Source organism: Ictalurus punctatus, chromosome 26 (assembly GCF_001660625.3).
Source record: "Ictalurus punctatus breed USDA103 chromosome 26, Coco_2.0, whole genome shotgun sequence".
NCBI lineage: Eukaryota > Metazoa > Chordata > Actinopteri > Siluriformes > Ictaluridae > Ictalurus > Ictalurus punctatus.
In genome coordinates this window covers 4,000,737-4,017,256 of record NC_030441.2, presented here as the reverse complement: position 1 = coordinate 4,017,256, position 16,520 = coordinate 4,000,737, and the positions used below count along the sequence as shown (strand labels likewise).

The window sequence follows — 16,520 nt, the reverse complement described above, 5'->3', positions numbered from 1 at the left end:
CACCCCCCAACCCCCAACACACAAACACACACACACACACACACACACACACACACACACACACACACACACACACACACACTCCAAAATCCCAGCTAAACATGATACTAGCCTTGAGCCACATTAAGGCATTACACACACAAGTCTGTAATGTCGAGGCCTCAGAAAGAAGTGAAACATATTAATGCTAATGCTGAATGTCTTTAGGCATCAGAGAGGAAGCAGTAAACCTCCCTGATCCCCTCTTGAGTCAGACATGTGGTGGCTGCGCATGATCCCATTTTTTATCAAGTTCGCGCCAGGAGTCAAATGACCTTTAACTTAGCAGTGGGTTAGCATTCTTAGCCTCACCAGTGCTGGCACCACTAAAGGACTGACTCTGAGTCAACAGTCCATCTGTCAGCCTGAGGCACCTGAGGCACCCGAGGCAAAGTTATACTCGACTTACAGCTGAAAATCATACATGCTAAGCTTCATGGAGAGTCTGACAAACTGACGTCACAGACATAAAACCAGTCGTAGCCCCATCACTTCCTTCCTCAGCACACAGTTTGGTTTTACTCCATACCCAGCATCAAATGCAGGTAAGGGGCTGTGGATATATATATATATATATATATATATATATATATATATATATATATATATATATATATATATATATATATTTGATCATGTTTGAAACAGTGCCTATTAATGCTGTTGATATACTTGAATAAAACGACATGGAAATTGAGCTTTTTCAATAATTTATTCAACAGCAATATCAATAGATATGATATCCTTCTGGGTGTAAAAGTAAGTACACCCTTGGCCTCAGAAGCTAGTATTGCCCCCTTTAGCAGAAATAACTTCTTGTAGGCATTTTGTATACTTGTCCACCAGATTTGCTGGAATTTTTGACCACTCTTCCATGCAATATTCTTCAGTTGCAAGATGTTCGAGGGTTTTCTTGCATGTACGGCCTGTTTCAAATCCCTCCACAACATTTCAATGGGACTCAAATCTGGGTTTTGACGAAGCCATTCCATAACCTTCCATTTCTTCTTTTTGAGCCATACCTTGGTGGATTTGCTAGTGTGCTTAGGATCATTATCCTGTTGAAGTTCAACTTCAACTTTCAGACAGATGCCCTCATACTGTCTTCAAGCACTCTTTGATATGATGCAGAATTCATAGATGAATCAATGAATACAAGCTGTCCAATCCCTGAGGCAGCGAAGCAACCCCAAACCATAATATTTCCATCACCGTGCTTCACAGTTGGTATGAGGTGCTTCTCCTGAAAAGCTGTTTTTAGTTGTGGCAAACAATTGTTTGTGTGGCCAAACAACTCTATTGTTGATTTGTCTGTCCAGAGCACATTATTCCAAAAGCCTTGGTCTTTGCCTACATGCTCATTGGCAAACTGTAGTCTTGAAAGGCTTTTTCCTGGCACGCCTCCCATGCAGGTCAAAGTTGTGCAATCTCTTTCTGACTGTAGACGCATGCACTTTGACACCAATAGTTGCAAGACTTACTAGCAGATCCTGTGATTAAATTTTGGGGTTCATGGAGACTTCTTTTTGCATCAGACAATCTGACTGAATTTGCTGGGACATTTGAAATCTGTGCCACGTGTAGATGATTGTCCTTACAATGGAATGAGGTATTTAAAAAAATTGGAGATCTTTTTAAATCCTTTGCCAGACTCACAGGCATCCACAAACTTTTTTCTGAAGGCCTTATAGAACCCTTTAGAACTTGGCATGATGACACCACACACCTCAATAACATAGGGAACACCAGACACTACATATGAGCGGTTCTAATCACTGGCACCCAATCTTGAACACCTGATTGTAATTTTATGAATTTGAAGGTGTGATAAATGTAGGGGTGTACTTACTTTTTCCATGTGACTGATCAGTTTTTTGTTCGTTTAAAGTGTGAAAATTATTACAAAATGTCAGTTTTATCTGTCATTTGATAGAGTATATCGACTTTATTAACAGGCACTGTTTCAAAGGGGATCAAATGTTTGCTTGTCCAAATATGTAAAAAAAATAAAAAATAAAAACAATTTCCATGGGGTGTACTTATTTTTTCACACGATTGTGATAAATGTATATATTTAAATGCAGACTTATTTTGCTATATTTACAGCTGTTTCTGCATAATTGTGTTACAGAGTCGAGCAGGTGAGCGTGTGATGATTTATTTGCAGATTCGGTGTACGATGCTAAACTGGAGGCCATAAACTTCCATTATTTGTTAGCAACGTTAGCATCACAGTGCAAATGATCGGTGATCGACACCGATTGGGATAGAATTTTTAGCCGAACTGTTCCTTTAAATGCTCAGATTCACGTCTCTGTCCTGTCACACTCCATCATCCTTCTTTTCAAAACCGTGTGTGTGTGTGTGTGCATTATCAGCAGTGCGAGTGTGTGCTGAATACAGATCAGTGTGAGGAAACGCTGTGTGTGTTTAAAGAGGCGTGTGTGTAATGGAGGAGTGGAGACGCTCGGCCGCGGCTCTTTTACTCAGACCTCCAGTCTCTCATTTCATCAGCTGCCTCAGAATGAAGTGCTAATTCAGTTTAGCTCCATCTCAGTCTCTCTCTCTCGCTCTCTTTCTGTCTCTTTCTCTCACACACATACAGCAAAAAAAAAAAAGACATTCAAGATGGGGCATGTCTTATTCTCAGGTCAGAGAATTATAGTGTCCTTTGAAGAGGTGAATCTATTCCAGTAATTGACATCATCATTACGGTGAATCTGATTGGCTGAGAGCAGAAAGGTCTAACAAGACACTGCAGAATCTGAAACTCTCCGCCCCCCAGCCTGTTGCTTAGGAATGTCAGCTACGGCCGTTTCTCCTAGTTAAACTCTACTGATGTTTATTAATTGAGCTCTGCCTCATCTGACACTGTAATTATATGTCTTTCTGTGTAAACAAAATCATACTTCAGTCAGAATTTATTTCATTACTATTTTTGTTTGTATGTGTCAATGTTGTAAAATTGGTAATATTTTATTTCTGCAGTCTATTATGTTTCTTAAAACTTAAAAAAAAAAAAAAAGTTTCATATCATTATGACTGCTTATATTCTAATCATTTTAAGACTATCAGAGATGGGCAAAAAAAGAGAAAAAATCCAGGAAATATATGTAATAAATAGAAAGTCAATTGTGAAATATTAAATGAATAATAATAAATTATAAATAAACAAATAATAAATGATGTATAATGATAAATATTAATTAATTAATTAATTAATTAACTAATTAATACTGTATACACCAATCAGCCAGAACGTTAAAACCACCTGCCTAATATTGTGCCACCAGCTAAGACCCATTGAGGCATGGACTCCACAAGACCTCTGATGGTGTGCTCTTTTATCTGGCACCAAAACGTTAGCAGCAGATCCTTTAAGTCCTGTAAGTTGATGTGGGGCCTTCATGGCTCGGACTTGTTTGTCCAGAACATCCCACAGGCGCTCGATCGGCTTGAGATCTGTTAAATTTGGAGGCAAAGTCAACACCTTGAACTCTTTGTCATGTTCCTCAAACCATATTTTGCAGTGAGACAGGGCGCATTATCCTGCTGAAAGAGGCCACTGCCATTAGTGCATACTGTTGCCATGAAGGGGAGTACTTGGTCTCTTGGTCTGGGTGTGCCGTCTCTTCCCCAGATAAGTGAAACACACCTGGCCGTCTACATGATGTAAAAGAAAACATGGATTCATCAGACCAGTCCGCCTTCTTCCATTGCTCCATGGTCCAGTTCTGATGTTCCCATGCACATTGTGGGAGCTTTCGGTGATGGACAGGGGTCAGCATGGGCACTCTGACCGGTCTGCAGCTACGCAGCCATGCAGCAAGCTGTGAAGCACTGACACCTTTCTCTCATAGCCAGCATTAATTTTATCCGCAGTTTCTGCTACCGTGGCTCTCCTGTGGGTTCGGACCAGACTGGCTAGCCATAGCTCCCCACGCACATTAATGAGACTTGGGCGCCAATGACACAGTCGCCACATCAAGGGTTGTCCTTCCTTGGACCACTTGTGGTAAGCACTAACCACGGCATATGGAACACCCCACAAGACCTGCTATTTTGGACATGCTCTGACCCAATCGTATAGCCATCACAATTTCGCCCTTGTCAAAGAGGCTCAGATCCTTATACTTGCCCATTTTTCCTGCTTCCAACATGTCAACTTTAAGAGCGGACTGTTCACTTGCTGCCTAATATATCCCACCACTGACAAGTGCCATAGCAACGAGATAATCAATGGGGAATCAACGGTTTTAATGTTATGGCTGATCGGTGTATGTCACCATGACCAAGATTTAAAAACTTGAAAACTTACATTTTTTAAATTTCAAGCCAATGTAGCGTACCATTGTTACCTTTGTTTTTTTTTTTACCTTATTTTTGTAGATCATTAAAAAAAATAAAAAAATTTTGGTTGATGTAGTGTTTTGGGTATTCTGTGCAAGCGACCTAGATTTTATTCAGTCAGACAGATGGATGAGAGAGATAGAGATAGAGAGAGAGTGAGAGAGACAGACAGACAGACAGACAGATTGCTATGTTTACAGGAACTTGTTTCTCTGCTCGGTGAGAATTTCACTAGGCAGGTCGGAGGAGTAAATGCCGTTTTTGCGTCTCATTAATGCGCATCTCATGCTGCATCTGTCTCTGCCGTGTGCACAAGTTATTCCACATGTAGCACAGAGGCCTGTTTCATCCCAGGACGATGAGTGTGTGTGTGTTGCGACTTCATATTCGCGCATTTCCTGGCACTTGATGCGATGTGATCCGGTGTCATGCGGGTCAAACACCGACAGATGAGAAGGCGCGCAGCGGCGCGTTTGATCCCTGAGACCCGCCCGGTGTCACATTATAACCAGGGAAGGGGGTTGTCTGTGTTCACAATATCAAAACCAATGCACCAAACTGCATGTCATAGTACTCCATCATATGTATACACTATTAAGTTTAATAGCTAATATTGGGTGCCTGTAGATACATCACAAACTGCCATATCTACAAAATAGTAGCAGAGATGCGGTAATATTTGGCACACTGTTCAGAATGGTAGTTTGCTGGTTTGGGACATAGCCCATAGAGAGTATGGAATACTAGCTGCTGTGTCCCAAACCAACAAACTATTTTATTAAATACTATCTTGACAAATGATCGTGTTAGTGGTATCTGCTATGGTTTTACGCAAGCGATTTAAGTACCACAATGAGAAAACATTTTAATGTACCTCAACAACTGCAGCTAAGTCCCAAAAAACATAAATAGCGTATACAAGAGATGACCAATTGGTGCTGCATCTCAAACAACCCTGCTACTTTACTACTAAATATTATCGCTACTAAACACATAGTATAGTGTGTCAAAGTTGTACACACTGTTCAGTGAGTAGTGTTAGCAAGTTGGCTAGTTTACACAATAATGGACACCCTATTCACTTTATAGTCCACATAAACACCATCGTTAGTCCAGCCACACACCCTACTCACGATATAGCCCACATCAAATACCATCATCATTCCAAAGTGGACGTGTCCCAAACCACACACTCTGTATTCAATATATATAGGTCTCATAAACACCATCATCATTATGTGTTTATTAATGCATTCTCAGCCAATCAGAATACTCCGTACTGGCTTGGAGAAACATCATTTGACATTAGTGTGTTCTAGCTGATGACAGACGATGAAATCGTCTAGTGCACTCAGACTGTTGGACCGCTGTTGCCATTAAAGGCAATGATTTTCACAGACATACAGAAGATGATATGGGACTTGTGTGTGTGTGTGTGTGTGTGTGTACGTAAGAGCGAGAGAGAGAGAGACACATAATGATATTTAAATAGGCAGCTCGTCCCTGCCTGTAGGCCTCCTAAAGCACTGACAGTCACTGAGCATGTCCTCCATAAAATGATATCACACTAACACTATTCTGACTCCACACTAAATTATTTCTGCTGAAGGACATCTAGACATTTTTTTTTGCAGAGCACCATAAATGATGTGATGAATTTTAACTATAATAATCGTCCCGCTCCTGTAAACTGGACTTGCCTTTAGCTTAAATGTAAGTAGTTTTCAACTGTAATCCACAATAATCCTCCCTTAGGAGTTCACCATTGATGCTGACATAGCTAGCTAGAAAGTTCTTAGCTAGAAAGTTCTCCAGGATTCCAGCTTGTTTGTCCTGGAAACCTTCATTGTGCATGTTGCCTTTATTGCTTGTTGTTACAATCCTTGTCCTTGATGCATTTATTGTCCAGGATACCTTTATACCCAGTGTACCGAGGATACTGTCCTTGTCAACGATACCATGCTTCTTTGGGATATCATCCTGTTTATCCAAGATACCTTCCTTGTCTAGTACACCTTTCATGTCTGGGATATAATCCTTGTTCAAAATATTTTTCTTGTCCCAGATAACTTCCTAGTTCAAGATGGCATCCTTGTCCAAGATACTGGCTTTGTCCAGGATACCATCCTTGTGCATGATACCTTCCTTGTTTCGAGATACTATACTTGTCCTTGTTCAAGGATACCATTCTTGTCCTAGACCAGGACTGTCCAATCTTATCCGGAAAGGGCCGGTGTGGGTGCACGTTTTCATTCCAACCAAGCAGGAGGCACACCTGATTCCACCTGTTTAATCAGTTGATCTTGGCTTTCAATAGATTCAGGTGTGGCTTCTGCTTGGTTGGAATGAAAACCTGCACCCACACCGGCCCTTTCCGGATCAGATTTCACACCCCTGTCGTAGACACCTTCATTGTCCAGGATATCATCCTTGTCCAAGATACTGTTCTTGTCCAAGATAGCATGCTTAATTGTGAGTGCATTTGAGGAACTGTGTGTCAGTCAAGGTGGTGAGCAACAAAGGAGCTCCACAAGGTATAGTACTATCGCCTTCCTTGTTCACACTGTACACCTCAGATTTTTAAGTACGACTTGAGTATGTGTTATCGACAGACATTTTCTGATGACTTTTCTGTTATAGTGGGATGTGCAAGTGAAGGAGTCAGAGTATAGAGCTGTGATCGACAGCTTCATTGAGTGGTGTGGGAGGAGCAACCTACAACTCAGTGTGGCCAAGGCAAAGGAGAATGGTGAACTTTAAAAAATCTCTGACCTCTATCTCTATCCTTGGGGAGGATGTGGAAGTAGTGGAATCCTACAGGTACCTTGGAGTCCACTTAGACAACAGACTGGATTGGACACACAACACTGTGGAAGTCTATAAGAAGGGAGTAGACTCTACTTTTTGGAAGCTCAGGTACTTCAATTTATGTAACAGGATGCTATATATGTTCTACCAGTCGGTCGTGGCAGGAACCATCTTTTTCACATCTTTTTTTTTAATGCTGGGACAGCAGGAGATACCAGCAGACTAAACAAACTGATAAGGAAAGCTGGACTGGTCAGTGGGACCAATCTGGACTCCCTGGAATCAGTTATGCATGACAGGCTGCTTGTTAAACTGCTGCTCATCATGAAAAATGTTTCTCACCCCTTCCATTAACACCTAGACATGCAGTGGAACACTTTCAGCCCTAGACTGATCCAGCTACACTGGAAGCTGTTATAGCAGCAAAGGGGGGACCGCATACTCCACATACTTTTGGCCATATAGTGTATTATTATATAGAATACAGGATACCTGTTTCCCCATGATACCTTCCTTGTACAGAATATTTTCTTTGACCAGGGTACCATCCTTGTCCAGGATACCTTTTCTTGTCCAAGATGCCATCTTTGCCAGAGTCATATCTCCCTGCATTTCTTGCCTGGATTCCCACTGAAGCAAAGCAGGGTTGAGCCTGGCCAGTACCTGGATGGGAGACCTCTTGGGGATAAGTAAGGTTGCTGCTGGAAGTGGTATTAGTGAGGCCATCAGGGGTGCTCACACTGTGGTTTGTGTGGGGTCTAATACCTTAATATAGTGAGGGGGACACTATATTGTAGAAACAGCACGGTGAGACCTTAAACCGAGGTCCTAACTCTCTCTGGTCCCAATACACTTATGGTAAAAGCGTAGAGGTATATGCTGGTGTCCTGGCAAAATTCCCCTATTGGAACTTCTCTATCATGGCCCTCTAATAATCCCCATCTCTGTATTAACTATATAATTCTCTCCTTTCCAATGATAACTGCTGTTGCATCACTGAGGTGGATGATACACAATAGTCGTGGTTGAGGAGACCCCCCACTATGTAAAGCACTTTGAGTGTCTAGAAAAGCGCTGAATAAATGTGACTAAAACCTGTAAAGTGTACTGTCCTTGTCCAAAATACATTTCTTGTGGAAGATACCACTGTTATACAAGGTGCTTTTCTTATCCGAGATACCATCTCTGTCCAGGATACCATTTGTGCTGTCTTGGATAAATCCTTGTCCACTATTATTCCTAGTTTAAATGCCATACATTGACCTGGTTTAAGCAGCAAACACTTTCACTTGATTCTGACAAAATCTGACAATGGGTATGTTGTTATGTGAGACATCATAAAAATTAGACCTCCAATTGGCAGAAAGTGAGGTTGGAGACAACAAAGAAAGGGTTAATTTCCACTCTTTGAGTCTGACAGCAGCTAAACAAACAACACTTAATCCCCACAAATTGTCACATTACTGTTTAGTACACTAAAGCTTTTAAGTGTACTACTGCATCATGAAGCACAAATCCTCCAAACGGCCTCATAATCCACCACACAGAGAGTCTTCAGTCTCACTGTGTCTGATTTAAAAGCAGGAGCTTGGTTTAATCCCGCTGTAATTCCTCCTCTAAAGCCACATCAGTCTCATACTTTCACTTACAACATTTATTTACTTTCTTTTGTTTGTGATGACTTAAAACTGAAGATAAAAGAAAGAAAGAAAGAAAGAAAGATTAAAATTTGGGTGTGTTAGGAGCTAGAACTTTAAGACTTTTGAGTTTTTCTCATCACGTAGGTGAAGGAATAACAACTCTTAGCTTTCCGGTGTTCTAGCACAGAGCATGTTCAGTACTACTTTTGTTCTCAAACTCACAAACCCGGCCCTTCACTGCAGGACACTTCACTAATGCCAATAACAAAGCGAAAATTAGCAAAAATTTGTACTCTCTTTTGTGCATTTGCTTTTAATCAGGACGGAGTATGCTAATGACATACATATCAGTTCTCCTGCTGTGTTTATCCTCTCATGTGCAACTCTAACATCGCACACACTCAGAACAGCAGAGCGCAAGCGTGTGATTGATGGACATGGTGATGGTCTCGCACTCCAATTACGGCCAATCTCATCTGTCAAAATCTCCTGCCGCGGCCATATTTCCTCGCTGCGCTCGTTTCCCAATGCTCTTTTTAAGGGCTCTGTGTGTGTGTGTGTGTGTGTGTGTGTTGAAATTATATTGGGAAAAGACCAAACTAAGCAGAAAAAAAATGAAGGAAATGCAGTTTTTGTAGCAACATTAAAGTAATGATTATATTCTTTCCAAATGAAGCGTCTATTGATAGTTAGAGTTTATGCGTCATCTAAACTCCCCCTCAGTCTAACTCTGCCTTCCTCATCATAACTCTTCCCCACCCACTTACAATAATCCTGCCCCCTGTCACTGTAACTCACCCTCAGTCAAACTCTACACCCTTGATCTAACCACACCCTCACGCTAACATCAACCTCAATCTAACCACATCCCTCCTCTAACCACACCCTCAATCTAACCTCACTCTCAGTCTAACCACATCCTTCCTATAACCACATCCTCAATCTAACCACACCCCTCAATCTAACATCACTCTCACTCTAACCACATACCTCCGCTAACCTCACCCTCAATCTAACATCAACCTCAATCTAACCACATCCGTCCTCTAACCTCACCCTCACTCTAACCACACCCCTCCTCTAACCACACCCTCAATCTAACATCAACCTCAATCTAACCACATACCTCCGCTAACCTCACCCTCAATCTAACCTCACCCTCAATCTAACATCAACCTCACTCTAACCACACCCCTCCTCTAACCACACCATCACGCTAACATCAACCTCACTCTAACCACACCCCTCCTCTAACCACACCCCTCCTCTAACCACACCCTCAATCTAACATCAACCTCACTCTAACCACATCCGTCCTCTAACCTCACCCTCACCCTAACATCACTCTCACTCTAACCACATACCTCCGCTAACCTCACCCTCAATCTAACCTCACCCTCAATCTAACATCAACCTCACTCTAACCACACCCCTCCTCTAACCACACCATCACGCTAACATCAACCTCACTCTAACCACACCCCTCCTCTAACCACACCCCTCCTCTAACCACACCCTCAATCTAACATCAACCTCACTCTAACCACATCCGTCCTCTAACCTCACCCTCACCCTAACATCACTCTCACTCTAACCACATACCTCCGCTAACCTCACCCTCAATCTAACCTCACCCTCAATCTAACATCAACCTCACTCTAACCACACCCCTCCTCTAACCACACCCTCAATCTAACATCAACCTCAATCTAACCACACCCCTCCTCTAACCACACCCTCACTCCAACATCAATCTCACTCTAATCACATACCTCCACTAACCTCACCCTCAATCTAACCTCACCCTCAATCTAACTTCACCCTCAATCTACCATCAACCTCATTCTAATCACACCCTCAATCTAACATCACTCTCAATCTAACCACATCCGAACTCTAAACTCTCCCTCACTCTAACCACACCCCTCCTCTAACCACACCCTCAATTTAACCACATTCCTCCTCTAACCACACCCCTCCTCTAACCACACCCCCAATCTAACCACACCCTCAATCTAACATCACTCTCAATCTAACCACATCCGTCCTCTAAACTCTCCCTCACTATAACCACACCCAATCCTCTAACCACACCCTCAATCTAACCACGTTCCTCCTCTAACCTCACCCTCAATCTAACATCAACCTCACTCTAACCACACCTCTCACTCTAACCACAACCCTCCCTCTAACCACACCCCTCCCTCTAACCACACCCCTCACTCTAACCACACCCCTCACTCTAACCATTCCACACTACACTCTAACAATTTCAAAAGCAATTACAAACTGTATTTGCAATTGCGTTTCCTAATTTGCGAGTTCTGATCCTCTCATATCAAAATAGCAATAGCAATTACCCATTTGCTATTTCACTTCCATTTCACTTGCATTTCCGATGCCTTGCAAAGAAACCTGACAATCAGTGTTTGGGGTGGAAGTATACTATGGGGCATGTTTGTATTTGGAAGTGACGTCTGTCATAGACGACGGCCAAGGAGGACAATGTGCCGTACAGATGATTGTGCCAATGCTTTATTTAAAGATAATGAAGGATAAATCTGTCACCATAAAACCAGAGATTTCAGAGCAACACTTCTCGCATAAAGTTTTTCTAATAAGTTTATTGTTGCGCTTGCGATCTAAGAAATACACTCCTATCATCAGGCGAGGTTACTCCTTTAATGGTGAATATTGTATTAAGGATTTCAGAAGATGAGGAAGGTGAAGCTATTAATTACCCTTGAAAACTCAACACGTGTCACATCAATATTCTTATCCTTGGTCAATTTTTTGTAACTAAGTGAATCCCCAATAAAAATTTTAATGAATTATATACTTCTCAACACATTTTTTGGTTAAATAAAGTCCTGTTTCTATGCAAAACATGCTGCTTATTCTACACAATACATCCGTGAGGTGAAAAGTTGTGTTTAAAAGCCAACTTCCATGAGCCTAAGGCCTGTTCCACACTGGATGCATGAGCAGAGCAGAAGCAGCATGTATTTTTTTCAGTTCCCATGTTAATAGTTTAGAGCATTCACACTGCACACCGAGGCGGTGGGCAGTGCGTAACAGGAGCCGAGCAGAAGCAGCCGTGCCGCGATCGTTTCAGCACTGACTCTGTTTTTTTTGCCGTAATGTTTACTTGTGGAAACTGGCTAGTTTTATGTGCAATTTGTTACAGTTAAAATTACAGCCCAACAAAAACTTTAAACCGCTGATGCTTTATTATGGACATGTATGACCCCAAGGCAGTCTAAAATGGAGGCGACTGTGATTGACGTCACTTCCAAATACAAAACACACCCCAGAACATACTCCCACCTCCAGCACTGACTGACAGGTTTCTGTGCAAGGCATCGGAAATGCAAATACAAAGGGATTTGATATTCCCTTTGAATTGTAGCAGGCTCTGTACGTGACCCGAGGAAGTGAAATAGCAAGCAGGGTAATTGCTATTGCTATTTTGATATGACAGGATCGTAGCTCGTAGGACATGGGAAATGCTATTGCAAATGGACCTTGTGTTTCCATTTGAAATTTGTCAGATACTGTACGTTCATGTAAACGCAAACGGTAATACGTGATTTGCATTTATGCATCCACAATTAGGAAACACAATTGCAAATACAGTTTGCAATTGCTTTTGAAAATTGTGCACAAAATCCATCCAAAATACTTTAAATCCTTCATTCAGTCTAACCCGACCAACACTCTAACTGTAAACCTGTCTCTTACCCTAACTCATCCACTCACTTTAACTCCACTCTCTATCTAACCCTGCCCCTTACTTCAATCCCACTCTTAGTCTAACCCCCACCTGTTAGTCTAACCCTGCCCCTCACTCTAACACCATTGTCCGTCTAACTCTGACCCTTACTACCACCACTTTCAGTCTACTCTAGTCCCTGCCCTCACTCTAACACAGTTCTAACTCCACCCCCACTAACCACAAGCCACACTCTAATTCCACCTTTACTCTAACCACACCCCTCACTCTAACTCCACCCCTTACACTAAACTCACCCTCACTCTAACGCCCCACCTCACTCTAAAACCACTCATATCTCCCTGGAGCTCTCACCTAGTTTCCCACTGAAGCTAAGCAGGATTGAGCTTGGCCAGTACCTGGATAGAAGACCTCCTGGGGAAACTAAGGTTGCTGCTGGAAGTGGTATTAGTGAGGCCAGCAGGGAGTTCTCACCCTGTGGTCTGTGTGGGGCCTAATGCCCCATTACAGTGAGGGGGAACTACTGCACAGTCTTTCGGATGAGACATTAAACAGAGGTCCTGACTCTCAGTGGTCATTAAAAAGCCCAGGACAATTCTTGTTAAGAGTAGGGGTATAACCCCTGTGTCCTGGTGAAATTCCCCCATTGGTCCTTATCTATCATGGTCCCCTAATAATCTCCATCCTTGAATTGGCTACATGTCTCTCCTCTCCACCAATTGCTGGTGTGTGTTGGGTGTTCTGGCGCACTATGGCTGCCGTCGCATCATCCAGGTGGATGCTACTCACTGGGTGGAAGGAGATTTTCCCCCATACAATGAAAAGTGCTTTGAGAGCCTAGAAATGCGCTATATAAATCTAAGGAATTATTATTATAAACCCAACTCTTACTCTTACATTCTACTATCACTCTAACCCCACCTCTTACTCTTACACCCACCCTCACTCTAACCATACTGCCACTGTAAACCCCACCCTCACTCTAGTCCTCATTCTTACAGATAACAATACAACACCCACTCACTATAATCCTGCCCGTGACCCCTCACTCTAAATCCTGCCCTCACTGTAACTCCTCCACTTACTGTAAACCTATGCTCACTCTATTCCCCACCCCATAGTAGTCTAACTACTCCCATTACTCTTACCCCTAACTGTTACTCTAACCCCATCCCTCACATTAGCTCCTCCCCTCACTCAAACCACACCCCCACTATAACACTATAGCACCTTATACTCTAAGCCCACCTGTCTCTCAGCCTAAGCCCACCCCGTACTCTTACTGCACCTGTTATTCTAACCCATTAATATAGTAAATAATGTTAAAACAACTTTCCTGATAACTGTTCAGGTTTAACGGTTATGAGAACAGAAAATCTGTATGCCTATCGTAGGAGTTTATCTGTCTTTTAGGTCAATATACAGATGTCGGTAAATTCCAAAATTGAATACTGCACACCATGTTCATTACCTGTTCACTGAAAGTACCCATATCTACACAACCCCAATTTAAAAAAAGTTGGGATGCTGTGTAAAATGTAAATAAAAACAGAATGCAATGATTTCTTTTTAGTAACACTTACTTTTCCAGCCTTTTCTTGCCCCCGTGCTAAATTTTTTGAGACATGTCGTGGCCATCGAATTCAAAATTACCTTATTTTTTTCCCTTAAAATGTATATTTCCTCAGTTTAAACATTTGATATGTTTTCTATGTTTTATTGTGAATAACATATGGGTTTTTGAGATTTGCAAATCATTGCATTCTGTTTTTATTTACATTTTACACCACGTCCCAGCTTTTTCGGAATTGGGGTTGTGCTACATGTCCCATGATTCCCTGCATGTTCCTCACATTAATGACATTACAGGCTGATTGATGGTCTTTCTTTCAGGTTCTATTTGAGCTGATGAATCGCCGGCGTAGTAAAAAGGTGAAATGATCAATGATGTGCGTATGGTGTGTGACAGCTCATTACAATGTGAGGCCTACGTGTTTAATAAACGTTAATAAAAAACCCATTAATAAAAATAGACTTCAATAAAATGCAGTGTACTGCTGTGACCATGAAGACCTTTGCTAATATTTTTATTAAACAGTTGTATAGGTGTTTATATTTGCTATATGATGTCAGGCTAAATTTGTGTGAAGTATTGATCAGATATTGATTTTGCTGCACTGAGTAAAGAAACATTATATTTGTGTATCACAGTTCATTAGTGAGTGATATGAGCAAGGCAGTGGTGTTTTCCCAAAGATACATACACAGTATGCTTCCTATATTCCCCAGGCTTTATGTTCTAGGGCCTGATATTCCCAGAGTGCTATATAGTCCCAAAGCTCTATATTCCTATGGCTCTATGTTCCCAGAATCATATTTTCCCGGCGCCTGACTTTTTAAGGGGTTTACTTTGCCGTTCCTAAATACGCTCAGACATTTACATCCTCAGGTCCCTGTGTTCCCATAGACTTCTATTCCAAGGGCTGGATATTCCCAAGCCCGGGTATTCCCAAAGTCCCTTGTTCCCTGAGTCCTATATTTCCAGGGCCCTATGCTCCCAAACTCCTCTGGTCCCAAGGTCTTTTGTTCCAAGTGTCCAATATTCCTTCGACACTATGGCCCCAGAGTCCTCCAAAACTAAATTACCCTCTTCTTGAGTCTTACATTCCAGGGACCCTATAATCCCATAGCTCTATATTTCAAAGACTCTGTGTTCCCTGGCACATATATTCCCAAGCTCTATGTTCCCTGAGCCCTATGTTCCTAGGGTTTTATATTCCCAGAGAACCATATTCCCAGGGCTCTTTATCCTCGGGTCCCTATGTTTCCCAAGTCCTTGCTCTATACTCTCAGAATTTAATGTTTCTGGGTCCTATTTTTTGTAGGGTCCTATAGTCCCAGATCCCTATCATTTTAAGGATCTTTGTTCCCAGGGCTGTATATTCCAAGGCCTCTATGCTTTTCCTTATATTCCAAGGATCCTGTGCTCCCTGGGACCTGAATTCCCAGAGCTCTGCAGTCTCTGAATTTCCCTTGTGCTCCCCTAATATTTTACATTCCAGGGGTTCTATATCCCCAGCAGTCTATGTTCTCAGGGATCCATGTTCTGAGAGCTCTATGTTCGTAGCTCACAGTGTTCCCTATGCTCTTTGTCCCCAGGGATCTACTGTATATTCCAATGACTCTATAACCAAAGGGTTTACCTTTTTCAAGGGTGCTATATTCCCAGAGTTGTATCTACCCTGAGAACACAGGGCAAATGCCTCATCAATTAAGTGTTTAGCTTATTTTACTATTAGCTGCCTGTATAGAGTTGATCATTTTATGGAATTATTTTGTGTGTGGAATTCTTGATAATAACATGCTGCAGTGAGTCAGCAGCATTGCCTCATCCCAGAATCTAGTATTACACAGATAAAGGCATTGCTGGGATTTGCAATCACCTTCTGGACACTAGCAGAGGACTTTAAATGCTAAACATGAAGATTTATATATCTATAGTTATATCTGTGTGTGTTTATGTGTGTGAGTTTAAATATCACATAGGCATTATTAAGCACTGTATCAGGCAGACAGACTACCTCCATCTCTCTCTCTCTTTCTCACACACACACACACACACACACACACACACACACACACACACACACACACACACACATGCGCATGAGTTTCAAAAACGTTCAAAACACATTTTGGAAAGGACATGAAAGCAATTACTTCTCTCTCTCTCTCTCTCTCTCTCTCTCTCTCTCTCTCTCTCTCTCTCTCGGCAGCGTTCTAATAAACGCCGCTCCTCAAGGACACTTCTCTTAATGGTCATTATCTTCACTTTCCAAAGAGACAGATAAAAGACGCCTGCCATTACTGTCGTTACGGGCGCTGTGCTGTGATTGGCTCATTCAGCAGTGGGTCTTGTGGTTCTTTGCTCTGAAGCTGTCGCAAAATTC

At 42.0% G+C, this 16,520-nt stretch overlaps 1 protein-coding gene across 2 annotated transcripts in view; it reads right to left on the bottom strand.

Annotated features, from left to right (window-relative positions):
* gpc6a (glypican 6a) overlaps window positions 1–16,520 on the bottom strand; it is a 173,720-nt gene that overhangs the window by 56,479 nt on the left and 100,721 nt on the right. The gene's annotated exons all lie outside the window — the stretch shown is intronic.